The sequence below is a fragment of the Salvelinus sp. IW2-2015 genome, linkage group LG34, assembly GCF_002910315.2.
Source record: "Salvelinus sp. IW2-2015 linkage group LG34, ASM291031v2, whole genome shotgun sequence".
Lineage (NCBI taxonomy): Eukaryota > Metazoa > Chordata > Actinopteri > Salmoniformes > Salmonidae > Salvelinus > Salvelinus sp. IW2-2015.
In genome coordinates, this window is record NC_036873.1 from 6,042,653 (window position 1) to 6,052,439 (window position 9,787).

Sequence of the window (9,787 nt, forward strand, 5' to 3'; positions counted from 1 at the left end):
AATTGGGCTGCCTTTGTWAACACAGCCTTTTAGGTAGCAGAAGCCACATCCTCCACAACGATACTTCAATCATTCAATCTCATCAAGGCCACTTAGTTATCATAAAGATAACCAAATATACTGGGCGCCACATCGTGCAGAGAAATTGAGTCACCGCAGCGCCATTGGCCGTAATGAGCGCTATAGGAGCTCAGAATTACATCAGAATCCCATCATGACTCATTGGGCTCCATTGTGTGGTGATTGGACAGCGTTGCAATCTGCAGACGTGTTTGAGGCTTATTAGCTTCAGGCAGGATCTGCAGCAGGATCCATCAGGAATAATGACTTCACACTGAGGTGGCGGCCTCCAGCATGAATACAGAGGAGACTACTATTCATCACTGTGATTTGGGATGATCCCTATAATTGCAGATGCATGAGTCCGGACTAAGGAGGCTTAAAGGCCAGAACATTTGCCTTTAAGCCAAAGAGCTGTCATCTGCATAATAACCCTTTGGTTTCCCCTCCTCTCTGAGTGAATGAGAGAGAATRGTAGCCTCTGAGAATAATGGATGAGTCGGTTGTCAKCCGTGGAACCTGCTAGTGTAAAAGCATGTGTGTCGTGATGTGTGTTTTGTCCAATATTTGTATTTTTAATCCCAGCCTCCGTCCCCGCAGGAGGTCTTTTGCCTTTTGGTAGGCCGTAATTGAAAATAAGAATTGGTTCTTAACTGAATTGCCTAGTTAAATAAAGGGTAAATGAATAAAAAATACAATAAATGAGTGTGTATAGTACCTTTTTGTGTGTCCATGATTTCAGCCTGTCTGTTTTCTAGCTTCCCCGCTGTGCATGGGAACACACAGACACAACCACACTCAATCGCAAAAGGTTGTATGTTAACGCTGATTGTTTTGTGCGAGTTGAGCGTGTGAGGCACCGAAGGCCTGAGTAAATTCCTAGMGGTGGGACTCATTAGATGAGTGTGTGTGCATGTCTGTATTGCCTACATACGTGTGTGTGCGCGCCATTGGGTGTGTGTTCCTGTTAGTGCGTGTTTGTGTGTGTTTGCTGTGCTTTGTGGGTGTGTATAATTCTCTACTGGATGAGGGGCTGACACAGGGTCAGGACCTCCACTGAGACAATGACTCATCCAAGGGTGGTGTACAAACACAGGGATTGAAAACTTCTGAGAAGTGAAAATAGAGAGAAAACATCTGATCTGAAAACACTTGATCTGGAACAAATCAATTGTGCCATATGAGGGTTAAAGGGCATTTTGTTTCTGACCATATGGCCTGTGCTTTGTTTCACAAGGCCTCTCTAATAGATAACAACTATTACATAATCTGATWTATAATAACTTGACGAGCACAGAGATAGATTCCAGAAATACGACACAGGGGTTGCAAATCAATTTGAGGCAAAACATAATTTACCATTACATCTACATACACTGAGTGTACAAAACATTAGGAACACCTTCCTAATATTGAGTTGTTACCCCTTTAACCCTCAGAACAGCCTCAATTCCTCTGGGTATGGACTCTACAAGGTTTTGAAAGAGTTCCACAATGATGCTGGCCGATGTTGACTTCAATGCTTCCCACAGTTGTCATGTTGGCTGGATATGGTCACACGGTCCCGTGTGGCTCAGTTGGTAGAGCATGGCGCTTGCAACGCCAGGGTTGTGGGTTCATTCCCCACGGGGGGACCAGGATGAATATGTATGAACTTTCCAATTTGTAAGTCGCTCTGGATAAGAGCGTCTGCTAAATGACTTAAATGTAAATGTAATATGCTTTGGGTGGTGGACTATGAAACGCCAATTGGGTCTTAAAGCACTTGGTCAAAACGCAATCTTTTTAATGCTACGWGTGTTATGTAAGCAGGTACAGGTGCTAAATTAACGCGTTCACGTGTTAAGTTAACGTCTTCACGTGCTAAGTTAGCGCCTATACGTGTCAAATAAGTGTGTGCAAATGTGCTTGCAGGTGGTCCAACGTSCTAAATAAATGGCTGCAAGCGGTCCTGCACACGTCAAAATAACACCTACAGCTGCTAAATATACACCAATACATGCTAACTTAACGCATTCTATAATATGCTAATTTTACTATTCAATTTCCCTAGCTCCTCCTTTCAACCGGATTTCACGGGTTTGAAGGAACTTCCTTTTCTACTGCAAGCAGAGCATGAACCTTCACAAGGTAATGGTTTTGTCCTTGACAATTGTTGTTACTGAATCATAAAGTTAATCAGCTAGTTTACAGTGGAAGGATCTGTTTCTCATCAAATGTCAGCGATAAAATGTAGCTAACATTAATCTAGCACCAGGATCAGCAGTGCTTAGCATAAGCTAAGTCAGATATTGGCTAGCTAATTTAGCTAACGTCGGTAGCCTCGAACCCCGGGATATTATATCATATAGCTAGCCTCAAACTCTGCCCGGCCATACTGCTAGCCACAGTGAAAGTCGCCATCTTGTGTTTYATTAAAAGCCCTGCTGAAAAAACATGTCAACTGTAACAGCAACGGAAACACATTGGACTAAGTTARTACTATCAAGGTAAATTACATACTAGCAAGATTATTGCTTGAATGCAGGGCCAGGCATACATAGATTAGACAACGGAGATRCTCCAAAAACATCCTGCTCAAAATCCTGGTAGTTGTCCAGGATTTGTTATCTCTCTTTTGCTTTATCATTGACTAAAGGAAGACAAGCTACCTAAATGTGACTTATCTGCTAGTACTGAAGCAGGGCATGTTTTTGAGTTATGTTTTTAGCCCAAAGCCTTGTATTTAAGCAAAACAACAGCTGAAGGTAGGCAAGATCTTGAGCCTGACCGACTGTCATTTCAATGCTAGCGTTAGCCGCGCTAGCCCGCGATTAGCATGAAGACATTGAAAAGCTCACATAAAGCAAATTTGGCCAGTGACAACCTTGTAAAACCTTTTCTAACATCTACAACATACCAGCTTTCAAACAGAGTAGACTTTAATGTCGACATTCACTTCGTTTTTGGAATATTTACATTCCATCGAAGCCTATTAGGGTAAAACACCTTCAGGTATAACTAAACTCACCCCATTCCGTACAAATGTGCGCAACCGTAACATTCAAACGAGGCTACAAAGAAAACTAATGGGACTGTGTTGACTTCAAAATCGGGGGTGTGAACTATGTTTCTATTCAAGCCTTGATCAACATGTAATGGCTCTATAGTATTGGAGAAAAGTTGAAAAAAAMYYRMCCYYCSKTWMMWYSKKGSSKKKYMRKKYSKWAMSKWMMRSMMSSMWWAARSMAMMAWTTYYKKYYTWMMAWYYYYYYYCMMCMRGKKKWRSMMYTYYYYYMWYSKTTWAAAAMMARRAAWKRRMMWKKRMSGGGGKWARGGGGGGATACCTAGTCATTTTTTGCGTCATCATTCTCAAAGCCGCTGTTTACTTCTAAGAWCACTTTAGCACCGCCCTAAAAACTCGATTCATATTCGATACAAACCTTCAAATAGGTATGTAATGACACATTATATAAACTCTTTATAGTGTTTTATTTACATTTTAGAGGCGATAAGGTGATAACTTGGACAGATCGAGTGAAAAAAAGCAAACTTCCCACACAACATCTCTCCTTCTTACTATCACGCATTAGTTTCGCTTCCCCACCCGCCATTTTTAAAAAGACCCAACGGGCCTCATTGCCTGCTTGAATTATGCAGAAACGGGCAGCGTTTAGGTCATGTAAATGATTCTGTTGGAAAGGGGAGAAATTGTGCTCTACAATGGTATTGACAGTACAGTTGATCTGGAAGTATTACGTTTTTGGGGCGCTAAAATTAGGGCAATTGTACGGACCAAGGCGATGTACGAGTTTACGTTATACCCTGTATTTTATAGTACTGCTTCAAAGGAATAGGGTTTCCCATTCCTTCTGCTTTATTTTCACACAATTGTGTCTTGCAGAAGGGAACCATGAAGAGGAGCTCGGAGTGGGCAAGGGGGAGGCTGATAAAGCAGCAAGTATCAGTTAATTCTCGTGATTCTCACCTGGTTGGCATGCACAACACTACAAGGTACGCAACATTAAGCCCAATCAAATATCCAATGTTATTAAAACCTGTATCCCAATCTACGGTCAAGCAACGTTTAATGTCAGTTGTGTGTTTAATGTTATGAACTACAAGAATCTATGCTTCTTGGAGTCTAAGAATCAATTGAAAATGACTACAATTAGAAATGATTTTAAAACCACTGTGCCAGTAAAGATGACAAAAAAAGGAGTCTGCTCTTATGGTTGTTTTACATTTTTTCCAGACACTTCAATCACACTCTTGTTAATGTTTCATGTCAGGCAAAATGTCTTCAGCTACCGTAGGATGGAGAGCCGCTGATTGGCATTTTTGACTGCAGTGTCTGTGTGGGTGTACCAGGAAAGGACGTTAGAAGTAAGGTCCCCATGATATCGACGCTTCTTACCATCTTCAATGCAGCCAAGTTGATATCGATTTTAAAAACTGGAACAATAGATATCGTGTAGCAAAAATTCACTGGACCAACTCCAGTTTGCCTATTGTCCCAACAAATGTGTCAATTATGCATTTTACGTACGTCAGAGTGGGTTTTCTTGTATAGATCTGCTTTCAACACCATCCTGACCCACAAACTGGTTAGCAGACTCAGGCCTCTGGGTGTAAACGTATCACAAGAATGTGTATCCCCAGAATGGACCCAACACCTAAACATGCTGACAACACAACCATGGTACACCTGATCACCGGTGATCATGAGCGCATGAAGGTGCTGTGGGCCCTGACATAATGGTGAGCCTCAGCAAAACAAAGTAGATAGTGATACTTGACCGTTCTCCCATCTATGGTACGTTGACATGGAGATGATCAGCAGCTTCCAGTTCCTGGGCACCCTGATATCCTTTTCTGCCCTCAGTCACTTCACTCAAAAAGTCCCACCAGTGCTTCTCCACTACCCTCCTCAACTTGCTGCACCACGACCTATGTACCAGCTACAGTGTCTGTTTTTATGGCCATTACACATGCAAATGAAATGTTGTCCATATTTACAGTAAGATCTATTTATGGTAACATTGCACATATTGTAACATTAGTCACTTTGCATAATGCTCAGTTTACCCACTTTACTAAGAAATCATACATTTATTAAAATATTATTACTCTGTCCAATTGATTCTAGTTGGTTGTAATGTTTTTGAAAACTTTCACCACACTATTTTCTTTTGCTGATGGGCAATCCTGTCGGAAACTTTCATAATATCAATATTTTTAGGATATATCACAATTAACATTGGCTGCAGAATTCCGAACTTAACTATGTAGTCATGCAACAAAAATGTTGGATAATTCCCTTTAAATCAAACCAAATTTTATTTGTCACATGCGCCGAATACAACAGGTGTACTGTAGACCTTACAGTGAAATGCTTACTTACGAGCCCCTAACCAACAATGCCATTATAAAAAATATGGATAAGAATAAGTAGCAGCAGTAAAATAACAATAGCAAGACTATATACAGGGGGGTACCGGTTAGTTGAGGAAATATGTACATGAAGGTAGAGTTATTAAAGTGACTATACATAGATGATAACAACAGAGTAGCAGCAGTGTAAAAGAGAGGGGGCGACAATGTAAATAGTCTGGGTAGCCATTTGATTAGGTGTTCAGGAGTCTTATGGCTTGGGGGTAGAAGCTGTTGAGAAGCCTCTTGGACCTAGACTTGGTGCTCCGGTAGCGCTTGCCGTGCGGTGGCAGAGAGAACAGTCTATGACTAGGGTGGCTGTAGTCTTTGACAATTTTTAGGGCATTCCTCTGACACCGCCTGGTATAGAGGTCCTGGATGATAGGAAGCATGGCCCCAGTGATGTACTGGGCCGTTCGTACTACCCTCTGTAGTGCCTTGCGGTCGGAGGCCGAGCAGTTGCCATAACAGGCAGATGCAACCAGTCAGGATGCTCTCGATGGTGCAGCTGTAGAACCTTTTGAGGATCTGAGGACCCATGCCAAATCTTTTCAGGTCTCCTGAGGTGGAATAGGTTTAATCTTGCCCTCTTCACGACTGTCTTGGTGTGCTTGGACCATGTTAGTTTGTGATGTGGACACCAAGGAACTTGAATCTTTCAACCTGCTCCATTGCAGCCCCGACGATGACAATGGAGGCGTGCTCAGTCCTCTTTTTCCTGTAGTCCACAATCATCTCCTTTATCTTGTTTACGTTGAGGGAGAGGTTGTTGTCCTGGCACCACGCGGCCAGGTCTCTGACCTCCTCCCTATAGGTTCCCATCGTTGTCGGTGATCAGGCCTACCACTGTTGTGTCATCTGCCAATTTAATGATGGTGTTGGAGTCGTGCCTGGCCGTGCAGTCATGAGTGAACAGGGAGTACAGGAGGGGGCTGAGTGTGTGTGTTGAGGATCAGTGTGGCGGATGTGTTGTTACCTACCCTTACCACCTGGGGAAGGCCTGTCAGGAAGTCCAGGATCCAGTTGCAGAGGGAGGTGTTTAGTCCCAGTGTCCTTAGCTTATTGATGAGCTTTGAGGGCATTATGGTGTTTAACGCTGAGCTGCAGACAAATAATAGCATTCTTACATAGGTGTTCCTTTTGTCCAGGTGGGAAAGGGCAGTGTGGAGTGCAATAGAGATTGCATCATCTGTGGATCTGTTGGGGTGGTATGCAAATTGGAGTGGGTCTAGGGTTTCTGGGATAATGGTGTTGATGTAAGCCATGACCAGCCTTTCAAAGCACTTCATGGCTACAGACGTGAGAGCTACGGGTCGGTAGTCATTTAGGCAGGTTGCCTTAGTGTTCTTGGGCACAGGCACTATGGTGGGCTGCTTAAAACATGTTGGTATTACAGACTCGGAGAGGTTGAACATGTCAGTGATGACACTTGCCAGTTGGTCAGCGCATACTCGCAGTACACATCCTGGTAATCCGTCTGGCCCTGTGGCCTTGTGAATGTTGACCTGTTTAAAGGTCTTACTCACATCGGCTGTGGAGAGCGTGATCACACAGTTTTCCGGGACAGCTGGTGCTCTCATGCATGTTTCAGTGTTATTTGCCTCAAAGAGAGCTTAGAAGTAGTTTAGCTCGTTAAAGTCCCCAGCTACTTAGAGCGCTGCCTCTGGGTGAGCGTTTTCTTGTTTGCTCATTCAATGCTTTCTTAGTGCCAGCCTCTGACTGTGGTGGTATGTAAAACACAGATGTAAACTCTCTAGGTAGATAGTGTGGTCTACAGCTTATCATGAGATACTCTACCTCAGGCAAGCAATAGCTCAAGACTTGCTTAGATATCGTGCACCAGCGTTATTTACAAAAGACATAGTCCGCCACCCCTCGTCTCACTGCTGTTCTATCCTGCCGGTGCAGCGTATAACCAGCCAGCTGTATGTTGATAGTGGTTAAATCTGAGAACTAACTGTCCTGACTACTGAATTTTTTAGTTGGTTGACCTGGTTTGTTGGAGCTAGGTCTGTTTTTGTTAGGCGGTTGAAACTTCGGGCCTTTTCATCAAGGTTTTTTTGTGAGTCAAATCTGGCTTTGTTTACCCTGCCCACCCCGCCTCACTCCAGCAGCCACACTCGGTTCACGTTCTTGCACTGCTGAGTTATGTGAGAAGCTTTGGGTTGGCAAAAGCAGAGTCACCTTGCCGCTCATATTAATTCTAGCACTGTTTGGAGGCTCAACACTAAAAAATAATTCAGAATAATAATGCCAATACTTCCACAATTCATTTGGTAATATACCAAGACAATTGATATTACAGGCTGACTTACCATTGGGTATCATCAACAACATCACCAAGACAGAGTGGACTCCATGAGGGGGAGGCACATATTGTGGGAAAGGTGGCTATAAGCCTCAGGAAATGGTGAGGGGAGGGCTAGGAATGTATGGTGAGGGGCCACAGCGAAGTTGCAACTGGTGGAGGGAGGGCAAAGAAGTGGTGCCGAGATGGGTGGGGGCACAGTCAAGGTGCTGCACAAGTGAGCTCGTTTGTAAAGGTACTTTAAAGGCATTCTGAATGATTTCCAGAAAGAAATATGTAACCACATCATACTCACTATAAGAAGAATCATGTTAGGTCCAAGAAGACATTTAAGGATCATGTAGCTCTATTTTTTTAATAAATTCAATATGTATTACATCAACGCAGACAGTGTTGTTTTCTTCTTCATGGTCGTCCTAAGTTCTGGATTGAATGCCCATATCTGGGAGACAGCTTCATGAACATCATTACGGTACGCTCCATTGTTGCAGCAGACAAAAATATTAATTAACATCATAAAATTGGACCGATGGTTAAGAACATCTACCGCGATCAAACTATAAGTATTTCCGTTAGCCTCTAAAGGTGAACAAGGTTTGTTCTAACTGTTTCCTGCGCGGAAGATGTTCGATTACATGTCTACTTCAATTCGGAAAATAACCACGTTTACTTGATGAGTCAAGGGGACAGACTCCCGTTCGCTGTACCACGACCATTAGGCACAATACTTTGCTCCAACTGTTTTTGCCTTCGTATGTCCTCAATATAAGCAGTTTGTTTCATTTCAATGATGCAGATATTCTATCACTCACAGACGTAGCAGAAACCAAAATTATCCACATAAGAACAGTATGGTATCAAGGGATTGCTTTGCTTGCAACTGATGTTAGTTGTGAGAACAATTTGAGATGTTACAGATGTACACTTCTGCACAGTATGTTACGATATTGTTCTGTAACAAGATATATCTACCTTCATCAGTTTGTGTTTCTATCCAAGGTGCCATAACGAGCTTGGTCCAGCAACATGGTATGACTTCCTCTAGCCTCTGCGGCATGGCTCTGAGACAGTCGCCCTCGGTTACACGAAGCATCTGTCCTCACGTCTGCGTCTCTCCACCAGATTCCATGCCTTAGCTGTGCTCGACAGCCTGCCGGTCCGAGTTTGTGTTCCAGCCACCAAATCTAATCTTTCATCAGAGCAAGTCACGACATCTCAGAATATAACGGTGCATGTGACAGATTGAAGAAACCTCGGAGAGAAAAAATGAAAAAAGAGTAAAATGGCAAGGCATGAAGTAATGTATATCGTCATAGTAATTTTAAAGTTGCTTGATTAGTCCTCTAGCATGGTTTGATTGGTACAGAAACTGGAAAACCAATAAAGTCTTTGTAGTTTAACGCATTCACTCCAAGCACAAGCTGACCTTAGATGACGTTTGACTGTAAAATCGGGACACATGGTAAATATCTTGCCATGTGAGCCCAAACGTACGAACATCAGCAACCTCAAGTTGCGCTTCGAGTGACGGAATAACAAGGTGCCCCTCGAGCTTCCTCTCCAAGTCCAAGGAACGGAATCTGGCTTGTAACATAATCAACCTGTTGTTAGGCTACATAATCGTATTTGACGCCACCTCCCTCATTCCAAAAAACACTTTTAATCTAGTAACTGTCACAAGTTGTGGCCAAGTATATTTTAAGTATGGATTTAAGCCCAAACATTAATAAATGTTAACCAGATCGAATCAATGGGCCGCAGGAGAACGAAGAGGAAAAAAAAAATAATCAACGGCCTATCAACGTTACCTGTTTGGATTGCTCACAGTAACCCAACCCACCCACACAATGCTGCTTCTTTTGTGCATGGCAGCCAGAGGTACTCTCCTGAATAAACGAGATACTCTGATAAATTAGGTCATCTGCTGAAGCAACATTTCAGCCTCCCCTACCGGTCCTTATTCTGCAAGACGACAGTTTTGGTGAAAATAGAGACCATGAGATGCGA

General features: G+C 43.0%; 1 long non-coding RNA gene across 1 annotated transcript; it reads left to right on the forward strand.

The window, feature by feature from the left end:
* Positions 1-2,094: 2,094 nt before the first annotated feature.
* Positions 2,095-5,182, forward strand: LOC111958375 (uncharacterized). Its single transcript, XR_002876521.1, has 3 exons — positions 2,095-2,190; positions 3,944-4,053; positions 4,332-5,182. It is a non-coding gene; the product is annotated as an uncharacterized lncRNA (long non-coding RNA).
* Positions 5,183-9,787: the final 4,605 nt, after the last annotated feature.